The following is a 12,103-nucleotide window of genomic DNA, read 5'->3' on the forward strand; positions in this document are numbered from 1 at the left end:
AGGAAATGCGAAAAGAGAAATGTGGCTGATGCTGAAAAGTAGTAGAATTCACAGATTGGAGTTCAAAATTGAAGAATTTTTAGAGTTGGGTGTGTGTAGGTGTGTATACCTGCACGTGAGGGAGGTATTTTGCTAGGAAGGATAATCAGTTGTAGCCCAAGAGATGTATGTTATAAAATCAGGATTTCAGAGTTGCTGTAATTTTTGAGAATGTCATTGTCTAGTGCATGAGCATTAGAGTGAGTGGCTTAAGTATGATGGAAGAAAAATACCATTGGAATTGAGGGCATGAAAGGTTTGCAAAGCCAAAAATGTTGGATGAATATCCACATAGATGACAGATGTTGAAGTTGCCAAGATGGTGACAGTACTAAAAGTGGAGAAGAAGTCTCAGGAAAGTGTCTAATGAATGAAGGTAAAGAAATAGATGGCGTAGCACATGATATTATCTAATAGCAAGAACTACAAATGAGCTCTGAATTTTGAAAGAGAAAGGAGCAGAAATGGTTTGAAAGTGACAGTGAGTCGACTCCTTGGGGTATGTGAGGAAAACTAACGTTTGCTCAAGAGGACTGCAGGGGAAGTGATTTCCTCAAGGCACAGCCATATCCCAGTCATAAAGCAGAGATTAAGGGAACATGGAGAGAACAACTTGAAGCTACTGGGGAGTTTCTTAATGATAGACTATGAGTTACAGAGGGCAGGAAAGAAGCGCTCATGAAGTTGGGGAGAGGGTTGGGTCCAATTCCGTCAAGTGCAGAGCAATACGTGAATAAGGGTCTAGTTAATGATGGATAATCTGCAGGGTGGTGACTTAAGGAAAAGTGATAAGACAAGATGGACCTTGTGACTGCACGGCAGATTGGGAGGTGAGTAAAGCCCTCCAGACTACAGATTGCTTAATCTAGGCTGACCTAGAACTAAGAAGAATCCAGAAACACCACTGAAACCTGTTTCCTCTAAATATCATGTATCCGGTATGATGATCCAGCATTTCAAAGATAGACCAGTAAGGACATCTAAGAGGGTAGGCTTGAAAGGAAACTAGTGTGTTTGCTCAAGAGTGTGAGTGTGTATGAAAAATATCAACAGCAAATTCTAATGTCAGAGGGTTGCTACTATAGGCTTATGGAGCCATGCACTATTCTTGGACAACCCAAGGTGCCTGCACAGATGTGGCCCAGATGCAAGCACCAACACTTACTGGGCACCTGCAAAGCCAAAGCTGGGGAAGATGGAAGGCCAAGTGGAAGTGGTATTTTCCCAAGACAGGAATGTATTTACTTAGGCTTCCTAAATGGCTGGTGGACAAAAATGGAAGAAAGGAAATTAAGCTTCTTTTTGCCTAACATCTCTCCTCAGGAGGAAGTACTTGGAGTTGTATTTCCTACGTAAATTCACCTGCTAAAACTCCAGGGAGCTCATCAGTGGGCAGATGTTCCCACCTAAGTATGGTTACCAGCAAACATTTAATCAAAATCATGGCTGCATCTGGCTCACATTGGAAGGGTTCTCTTTGTCATTGTCTTTTAAAAGAACAATTCCCCATGCTTATAAATCCAGACTCAGAACATCAATTCAACCAACCTCAGGAGCCCTGTGGCTACACCTTCCTGCTGGGAATCAGCATGGTCCCCAGAGAATCAATTTGAGGAGTATTACCAAAGTGTTTTCATTTTCAGTGTTTATCCACTGGAATGTCTACGACTGAAGAATAGACAGGGCAATACAATCCTAAGATTCAATTTCTTTCATCAAATACAAACTGTGTATATGAGCATCAAGGCAAGAGGATGGAGGACTTTAACTGAAATTCCAATAGATATCTAAGTGCAAATCCTGGAACCATCCCATGCTAGCATTGTGAGTTAGGATAGGTACTTAACCACTCTGAGTCTGTTTTCTGATCTCTAAAAAAAAAAAAAAAATAGAAGGATAATATCTCATACAGCTGTTGCAAAGATCAACTCAAATAATTCATGTACAGAATATAGCACAACAACCTACAGAATGGGAGAAAATATTTGTAAATCGTGTATCTAATAAGGGATGTTTATTCAGAATATATAAAGAACTCTTACATGCCTGTGATAAGAAGGTAAATAACCCAACTTTTAAAATGGGCAGAAGATCTAAATAGACATTTCTGCAAGGAAGATATACAAATGGCCAGCAAGCACATTAGAGACGCTTGACATCATTATTCATCAGGAAAACACAAATGAAAACCACAGAAAGATACCATTTCATACCCACTCGGATGGCTAGAATCCAAAAGTCAGATAATCATAACTGTTGGTGGGGATTTAGAGAAATCAGAACCATCATACACTGTTAGTGAGAATGTAAAATGGTATACCTGCTTTGGAAAAGTTTGGTAGTATCTCAGAGGGTGAAACAGTGTTACTGTATGACCCACTTGTAGCTATATTCCCAAGATAAATGCAAATATATGTCCATACAAAAACTTGTACATAAATATTCATAGCAGAAATATTCATAATACCCAAAGATGGAAACAACCCAAATGCCCATCAACTGACCAGTGGACAAACAAAATATGGCAAATCCATACAACAGAATACTATTCAGACATCAAAAGGAATGAAGAACTAATATATGCTACAATATGGCTGAACCTTAAAAACATTATGCTAAGTGAAAGAAGTCAGTCACAAAAGACCACATATTATGTGATTCTATTCATATGAAATGCTCAGAACAGGCAAATCTATAGCTACAAAATAGATCAATATTTGCTTAAGGCTGAGGCAGAAGTTGTTGGGAGCATAGGGGATTAACAGCTACAAGATACGAGGGTTTCTTTTTGAGGTGTTGAAAACGTTCTAAAATAGACTGGAGGGAACTTCAAGACGTCGGAAGAGTAAGACGTGGAGATCACCTTCCTCCCCACAGAAGCATCAGAAATACATCTACACGTGGAACTGCTCCTATAGAACACCCACTGAACGCTGGCAGAAGACCTCAGACCTCCCAAAAGGCAAGAAACTCCCCACGTAGCTGGGTAGGGCAAAAGAAAAAAAGAAAAAGCAGAGACAAAAGAATAGGAACGGGACCTGCACCAGTGGGAGGGAGCCTGAAGGAGGAAAGGTTTCCACACACTAGAAGCCCCTTCACTGGCGGAGACTACAGGTTGTGGACGGGGGCAGCTTCGGAGCCACGGAGGAGAGTGCAGCAACAGGGGTGCGGAGGGCAAAGCGGAGGATTCCCGCACCGAGGATCGGTGCCGACCAGTACTCACCAGCCCGCGAGGCTTGTCTGCTCACCTGCCGGGACAGGTGGGGGCTGGGAGCTGAGGCTTGGGCTTCGGTCTGAGCGCAGGGAGAGGACTGGCAGTGTGAACACAGCCTGAAGGGGTTAGTATGCCACGTCTAGCCAGGAGGGAGTCCAGGAAAACTCTGGAGATGCCGCAAAGGCAAGAGACTTTTTCTTCCCTCTGTGTTTCCTGGTGCACGAGCAGAGGGGATTCAGAGCGCCGCCTAAAGGAGCTCCAGAGACGGGCGCGATGCGCGGCTAGGAGCGCAGACCCCAGAGATGGGCATGAGATGCTAAGACTGCTGCTGCCGCCACCAAGAAGCCTGTGTGCGAGCACAGGTCACTATCCACACCTCCCTTCAGGGAGCCTGTGCAGCCCGCCACTGCCAGTGTCCCGTGATCCAGGGACGACTTCCCCGGGAGAACGCACGGTGTGCCTCGGGCTGGTGCAACGTCACGCCGGCCTCTGTCACTGCAGGCTCACCCTGCCTCCGTACCCCTCCCTCCCCCCGGCCTGAGTGAGCCAGAGCCCCCAAAGCACCGGCTCCTATGACCCCGTCCTGTCTGAGCGAAGAACAGACGCTCTCAGGAGGCCTACACGCAGAGGCGGGGTCAAATCCAAAGCTGAACCCCGGGAGCTGTGAGAACAAAGAAGAGAAAGGGAAATCTCGCCCAGCAGCCTCAGGAGCAGCGGATTAAATCTCCACAATCAACTTGATGTACCCTGCATCGGTGGAACACCTGAATAGACAACGAATCATCCCAAATGGCGGAGGTGGACTTTGGGAACAACGCTATTTATACATTTTTTCCCTTTTTCTCTTTTTGTGAGTGTGTATGCGTATGCTTCTGTGTGTGATTTTGTCTGTATAGTTTGGCACTTACCGTTTGTCCTAGGGTTCTGTCTGTCCGTTTTTTGTTTTTTTTTTAGTATAGTTTTCAGCGCTTGTTATCATTGGTGAATTTGTTTCTTCTTCTCATTTTTCTCTTCTTTCTCGTTTTTTTAATTACTTAAAAAAATTTAATAATAAATATTTGTTCTTTATTTTAATAACTCTTTAATAATTTAATTTAATTTAATTTTACATTTTTCTTTCTTTCTTTCTTTCTTTCTTTCTTTATTTATTTATTTATTTATTTCTCCCTTTTATTCTGAGCCGTGTGCGTGACAGACTCTTGGTGCTCCAGCCAAGCATCAGGGCTGTTCCTCTGACTTGGCAGAGGCAAGTTCTGGATATTGGTCCACCACAGACCTCCCAGCTCCACGTAATATCAAACGGTGAAAATCTCCCAGAGATCTCCATCTCAAAACCAAGACCCAGCTCCACTAAATGACCAGCAAGCTACGGTGCTGGATACCTTATGCCAAACAACTACCAAGAAAGGAACACAACTCCACCCAATAGCAGAGAGGCTGCCTAAAATCATAGTAAGGTCACAGACACCCCAAAACACACCACCAGACTTGGACCTGCCTACCAAAAAGAAAAGATCCAGCCTGATTGACCAGAACACAGGCACTAGTCCCCTCCACCAGGAAGCCTACACAACCCACTGAACCAACCTTAGCCACTGGGGACAGACACCAAAAACAACGGGAACTACGAACCTGCAGCCTGTGAAAAGGAGACCCCAAACAGAGTAAGATAAGCAAAATGAAAAGACAGAAAAACACACAGCAGATGAAGGAGCAAGGTAAAAACGCACCAGACCTAACAAATGAAGAGGAAATAGGCAGTCTACCTGAAAAAGTATTCAGAATAATGATAGTAAAGATGATCCAAAATCTTGGAAATAGAATGGAGAAAATACAAGAAAAGTTTCACAAGGACCTAGAAGAACTAAAGAGCAAACAAACAATCATGAACAACACAATAAATGAAATTACATATCCTCTAGAAGGGATCAATAGCAGAATAAATGAGGCAGAAGAACGGATAAGTGACCTGGAAGATAAAATAGTGGGAATAACTACTGGAGAGCAGAATAAAGAAAAATGAATGAAAAGAATTGAGGACAGTCTCAGAGACCTCTGGGACACGATTAAACGTACCAACATTCAAATTATAGGGGTTCCCAAAGAAAAAGAGAAAAAGAAAGGGACTGAGAAAATATTTGAAGAGATTATAGTTGAAAACTTCCCTAATATGGGAAAGGGAATAGTTAATCAAGTCCAGGAAGCACAGAGAGTCCCATACAGGATAAATCCAAGGAGAAACACGCCAAGACACATAGTAGTCAAACTATCAAAAAGTAAATACAAAGAAAAAATATTAAAAGCAGCAATGGAAAAACAACAAATAACATAGAAGGGAATCCCCATAAGGTTAACAACTGATCTTTGAGCAGAAATTCTGCAAACCAGAAGGGAGGGGCAGGACATATTTAACGTGATGAAAGGGAAAAACCTACAACCAAGATTACTCTACCCAGCAAGGATCTCATTCAGATTTGACAGAGAAATTAAAACCTTTACAGACAAGCAAAAGCTAACAGAATTCAGCAGAACCAAACCAGCTTTACAGCAAATGCTAAACCAACTTCTCCAGGCAGGAAACACAAGAGAAGGAAAAGACTTACAATAACAAATGCAAAACAATTAAGAAAATGGTAATAGGAGCATACATATCGATAATTACCTTAAATGTAAATGGATTAAATGCTCCCACCAAAAGACACAGACTGGCTGAATGGATACAAAAACAAGACCCGTATATATGCTGTCAACAAGAGACCCACTTCAGACCTAGGGAAACATACAGACTGAAAGTGAGAGGATGGAAAAAGATATTCCATGCAAATGAAAATCAAAAGAAAGCTGGAGTAGCAATTCTCATATCAGACAAAATAGACTTTAAAATAATGACTTACAAGGGACAAAGCAGGACACTACATAATGATCAAGGGATCGATCCAAGAAGAAGATATAACACTTGTAAATATTTATGCACCCAACATAGGAGCACCTCAATACATAAGACAAATACTAACAGCCATAAAAGGGAAATCGACAGTAACACAATCATAGTAGGCGACTTTAACACCCCACTTTCAACAATGGACAGATCATCCAAAATGAAAAATAATAAGGAAACACAAGCTTTAAATGATACATTAAACAAGATGGACTTAATTGATATTTATAGGACGTTCCATCCAAAAACGTCCAGAGATAAACCCGTGTACACATGGTCACCTTATATTGATAAAGGAGGCTAGAGTATACAATGGAGGAAAGACAGCCTCTTCAATAAGTGGTGCTGGGAAAACTGGACAGCTACATGGAAAAGAATGAAATTAGAACACTCCCTAATGCCATACACAAAAATAAACTCAAAATGGATTAAAGACCTTAATGTAAGGCCAGACACACTAAAACTCTTAGAGGAAATAAAAGAAGAACACTCTTTTGAGATAAATCACAGTAAGATCTTGTTTGACCCACCTCCTAAAGAAATGGAAACAAAACTAAAAATAAACAAATGGGACCGAGTGAAACTTAAAAGCTTTTGCACAGCAAAGGAAACCATAAACAAGATGAAAAGACAACCCTCAGAATGGGAGAAAATATTTGCAAACGAAGCAACTGACAAAGGATTAGTCTCCAAAATTTACAAGCAGCTCATGCAGCTCAATATCAAAAACACAAACCACCCAATCCAAAAATGGGCAGAAGACCTAAATAGACATTTTTCCAAAGAAGATACACAGATTGCCAACAAACACATGAAAGAATGCTCAACGTCGTTAATCATTAGAGAAATGCAAATCAAAACTACAATGCGGTATCATCTCACACCGGTCAGAATGGCCATCATCAAAAAATCTACAAACAATAAATGGACAACCTGGAAGAAATGGACAAATTCTTAGAGAAGGTGTGGAGAAAAGGGAACCCTCATACACTGTTGATGGGAATGTAAATTGATACAGTCACTAAGGAGAACAGTATGGAGGTTCCCTAAAAAACTAAAAATAGAACTACCATACGACCCAGCAATCCCACTATGGGGCATATATCCTGAGAAAACCATAATTCAAAAAGAGTCATGTACCACAATGTTCATTGCAGCTCTATTTACAATAGCCAGGACTTCGAAGGAACCTAAGTGTCCATCAACAGATGAATGGATAAAGAAGATGTGACACATGTATACAATGGAATATTACTCAGCCATAAAAAGGAACGAAACTGAGTTATTTGTAGTGAGGTGGATGGACACAGAGTCTGTCATACAGAGTGAAGTAAGTCAGAAAGAGAAAAACAAATACCGTATCCTAACACATATATATGGATTCTTTAAAAAAATATGGTCATGAGGAACCTAGGGGCAAGACGGGAAAAAAGACGCAGACCTGGCTTCCCTGGTGGTGTACTGGTTGAGAATCCGCCTGCCGATGCTGGTGACACGGGTTCGTGCCCCAGTCTGGGAGGATCCCACATGCCACGGAGAGGCTGGGCTCGTGAGCCATGGCCACTGAGCCTGCGCGTCCGGAACCTGTGCTCCACAACTGGAGAGGCCACAACAGTGAGTGGCCCGCGTACCGAAAAAAAAAAAAAATGTCGCAGACCTAGTAGAGAATGGACTTGAGGACACGGGGAGGGGGAAGGGTAAGCTGGGACAAAGTGAGAGAGTGGCATGGACATATATACACTACCAAATGTAAAACAGATAGCTAGTGGGAAGCAGCCACATAGCACAGGGAGATCAGCTCAGTGCTTTTTGACCACCTAGAGGGGTGGGATAGGGAGGGTGGGAGGGAGGGAGATGCAAGAGGGAGGGGATATGGGTATATACGTATATGTATAGCTGATTCACTTTGTTATAGAGCAGAAACTAATACACCATTGTAAAGCAATCATACTCCAGTAAAGATGTTAAAAAAAAAAGTGTGTTTGTTCAAAATAAATATATAAATAACTTTCCTAACTGCTTAGGAAAGTTATTTCTCCTTCCTATGAAATGAAAAATGATCTATAAGGGCACTTAGTATTGACTATAAATTCCAGTTCTGTCAGTGATGGTATCTGGCGCATGAGGGGCACCCAAGTTAGGGAGCTTTTGGTTAATTTCCCTGGGCCATATAGAGCAAAGTGTTCTCTCAAATACTCTCTGGAAATTCGGAGCCTCAAATGTTTGCCACCTTCCCCCAAGTCATCATATTTATTAACATCCTTGTCTTATTTTTCTAGAAGCAGGAGTTTCTAGCAGATCTTTTCCCTTTGTGAAAGGATGTATTTCTGTGTGAGGTGGATCTAGGCCGCCTTAGTCTGTCCTCTAATGTTCACCTCAGTAGCACTTTACCTGGTTGATAATATCTTTGAGGCCAACTTCCTGTAATGTTTTTCTTTTTCTTTTCTTTTTTTTACCTTAGGAGCACTGTATAATAAAAACTCCATTAAAGATGCAAAACCAAAGTGAGCCATGAAGCAAGACACGATGGGGCCTATCAGCATTCCTAAGCGTGTTCAAGGCGAAAGCATTTCAGAGGGAGTTAAACAACAGTCATTATAGCTATCTTTGTTGACCTCTGAATCTATATGCCAGTCACTGTGTTTGACATACATTAATTCTCATAAAACTTCTGTCATGTTGACATTATTATCTCCCTTTTACAAATGGGGAAAGAGGTTCACATAAATTAAATGACTTTCTCAGGGCAACAGCTAGTAAGTTTCAGGGCTGGATTTTTATCCAAAATAAAGTGGGCTTTGTTTGGTTTTTTGACTCTATTTTCTTCTTAGTAGTACTGCATACATTTATTATTTATATGTATTAAAAAGGATAAAATAAGTTTGGACTCCTCTCTCACACAACATGAAGTTCTGTATGATCTAAAGATAAAAATGTTGAAGTAAAATATATATATTATGGAAAACGTATGCATAATCTAGGAGTCAAGAAAAATTTCTGTGCAAGCTGGAAAACCTAGACACTCTAGAGAAATGACTGACATATTTGAGTGCTTAAAACTTAAAATGTAATCATATGGCAAACGTAAAGGTAAATAAAACCAGAAGACAAATAATACAGGAACATATATTTGTAAGACACATGACAGATAAAGGGTTCAATATCCAACATATAAAAAATTTCCTACACATTAATAAGAAAAGACAAACACCCTAATTGAAAGTGGTTAAAAAGGGTAAAAAGGGCTGTTCAAGGAGGCAGAAAACCCCCTTGCCAATAAACAAGTGAAATTACTCAACTTTACTAGCAATCAGGCGTATTGAAATTAAATTAACAAGGAAATATCACTTTAAGACCATTAAACATGTTATCACACATTGCTGGAGTTTTGTGGAGGTTAATATGTTATCTCATACATTTGCCGAGGGAAATGTGCAGTATATTAAAGCCATTTGGAAGTCAATCTGGCAACCCCTATTAAAATTAAGAATTTACATAAACTTTAACTTAGCAATTCCATTTCCGGGGCCTCCTTCCATAGAAGATAAAAGCACGGGTATATAACAGTGAATATGAACAAGATAAATTTTACGTATATATTGAGATTAATTGCAACGTTTTTTCTAGTAGCCAAAAAACTGGAATCACCTTGAATGTCCTCAATAGAGGAATGGTTTAATAAGTTGTCTTTCACTCAAACCATTGCATTTTACATAACTAGTTTAAAAAGTGTGTTAAGTCTATACCAGACGATGTGGAAAACATTTCTCTGAAATGTTTCTAAGTGAGAAAAACTACGTGCAGTAAAGAGTAAAATAGTGCCCCTATATGTTTTTATGCATACATATGTATGTTACCTTATTTATGAACATAGACAAAGATATGCAAAGATTCACACCAGGCTTTTAACACTGCTTATCCAGTGGAGGAGTGGCTAATGAAGTGTAAAAATCCTATAGATGTACAGGCTTTCTCAATATTTATGTATATGTATGAATATATATATATATAATTCTCAACATTTATATATAATTGCTTTATGTAAATGCACATGTAAATTACATATGTGTAAAGCCATGTACAAAGAGATAGTTGCTGAAAGTGTGCATATCATAGAGAGTGTTTTGAGTTTTTAGTGTTTAGGGTTCTTTTTTTTTAACTTTCTTTCTTGTACTTTGAGTTTTTCAAAATAAAAATTTTACATGATTTTAAGTTTAACATTTTCTAAAGCCAACATTATAGAGCAGGTTAAGGAAATGACCCAGTATCTACAGAATGATTTGATTGTTCAGTCCTCCAGCAGTTCATCAAACTACATTGAGCAGCAACCGTGACATTGTGTCAGGTGTGTTAAAGTGGTTGGGATTACAGAGATGAATGAAATATGCTCCTTCTTGTTGTATATTACAACAAGACAAACATATAAATGAACCATTCTAATACAATATGGCTATTGCTTTAATATAAGAATTTGTAGGACCATAGGGGCAATGAACTCTGCAGGCATTGGTGGTAGAGAGGCTTCAGAGGAAAAGAACCATTTGAGCTTAGCCTTAAAGACTGAGGATGCTTTCATCACTCACCAGCCTTAGGTGGGGAAGGGAAAGCAATCCCTTCAAAGAGGAAGGAATCAACATCTAGTCCTATTTCATTCATCAAGAATGTGGAGGAGGAAGTAAACAGTTTATTATTTATAGTCTCAAATGATGGTAATGTGTGGAAGATGGGCAAATGGAACAAGAGACTTTGGAAGAGTCCTGATCAGGAACTAATAAAATGAGAACCTGCTTTGAAACATGCAAGCAGGTTTTTCTGAGGGAAGAAGAACTCTAAGCTGCGTTTAATGAAAGGAAGCAACTGTCAAAGCAATCTGACTAGGTTCAGTACATTAGGTTTGCAGTTGGGGAAGAAATATGGGTTGCTGTTCATTTAGGACCTGTGGAAGAGGTTGGAGAAAAGGGGATAGGTATTCAAGCAATGATTCATTAGGTAGAAAGAAGAGAATGTTAGAAATCAGACACTACTGCCACTTACTGAATAAATTCATCATAAGCCATATACAGACACATTATAAAGTATCTAAAGGTACCAGAATGCTTGACCATTGAGGTAAGGTGCCCCAAAATACTGTGTCTTCAAGGAAAACACAAGGGTTCAGTACTCATGGGTTAGCAGCAGTTAACATAAGACACACTAGCTTTTGGGGAGTGGGGGAGAAAGAAGCAAGGATTATGCATGTATGTATTTATATCATAGATGATAACAACAGAAGCCATTTAATCAAATGCTTATTATTGGCCTAATATAATGTCAGGTGTTTTACATAAATTACCTCATTTAATCCCAGCATGGCTCTAAGATCTAGATACATGTTACTATCATTCCCTTTTTACAGATGAGGAAACTAAGTCTTACAGGAGTTAAAAAACGTACTCAAGGTCAAATAGCTTTTAGGTGGTGAAGCTGGAAATTGAGATCGGACTTTAAATCCTATGCTCCCAACTGCTCAACTAGACACTAAGTTATATTCCCCCTGCTAAACCCTAGTCCCAGCCATCATCATATCACACCTGTATTGTCCCAACAGCCTGTCAGCCCTCTGGTCCTACACAGTTCACAACATCCAGTGAACTTTCTAAAACATACATCAGACGACATCACTATCCTTTATCAAACCATCCAGTGGCCCTCCACTGCACGGAAGATAAAATCCAAGTTCTTACCCTGCAGGTCCCTATGTGACCACTTCTCTGCCAGCCTCTCCAGTCTCGGTCATCAATCACCGCTCTGCCCCTCTCTGACTGCAATCCAGTCACTCACCCTTCTGCTCTTCCTCAACACACTGTTCTCGTTCTGGCCTCACGGCATTGCTACTTGCTAGTCTACCTAAAATGCTCTTCTTCAAAGTCTTC

The sequence above is a fragment of the Mesoplodon bidens genome (assembly GCF_964165515.1).
Source record: "Mesoplodon bidens genome assembly, chromosome: X".
Classification (NCBI taxonomy): domain Eukaryota; kingdom Metazoa; phylum Chordata; class Mammalia; order Artiodactyla; family Ziphiidae; genus Mesoplodon; species Mesoplodon bidens.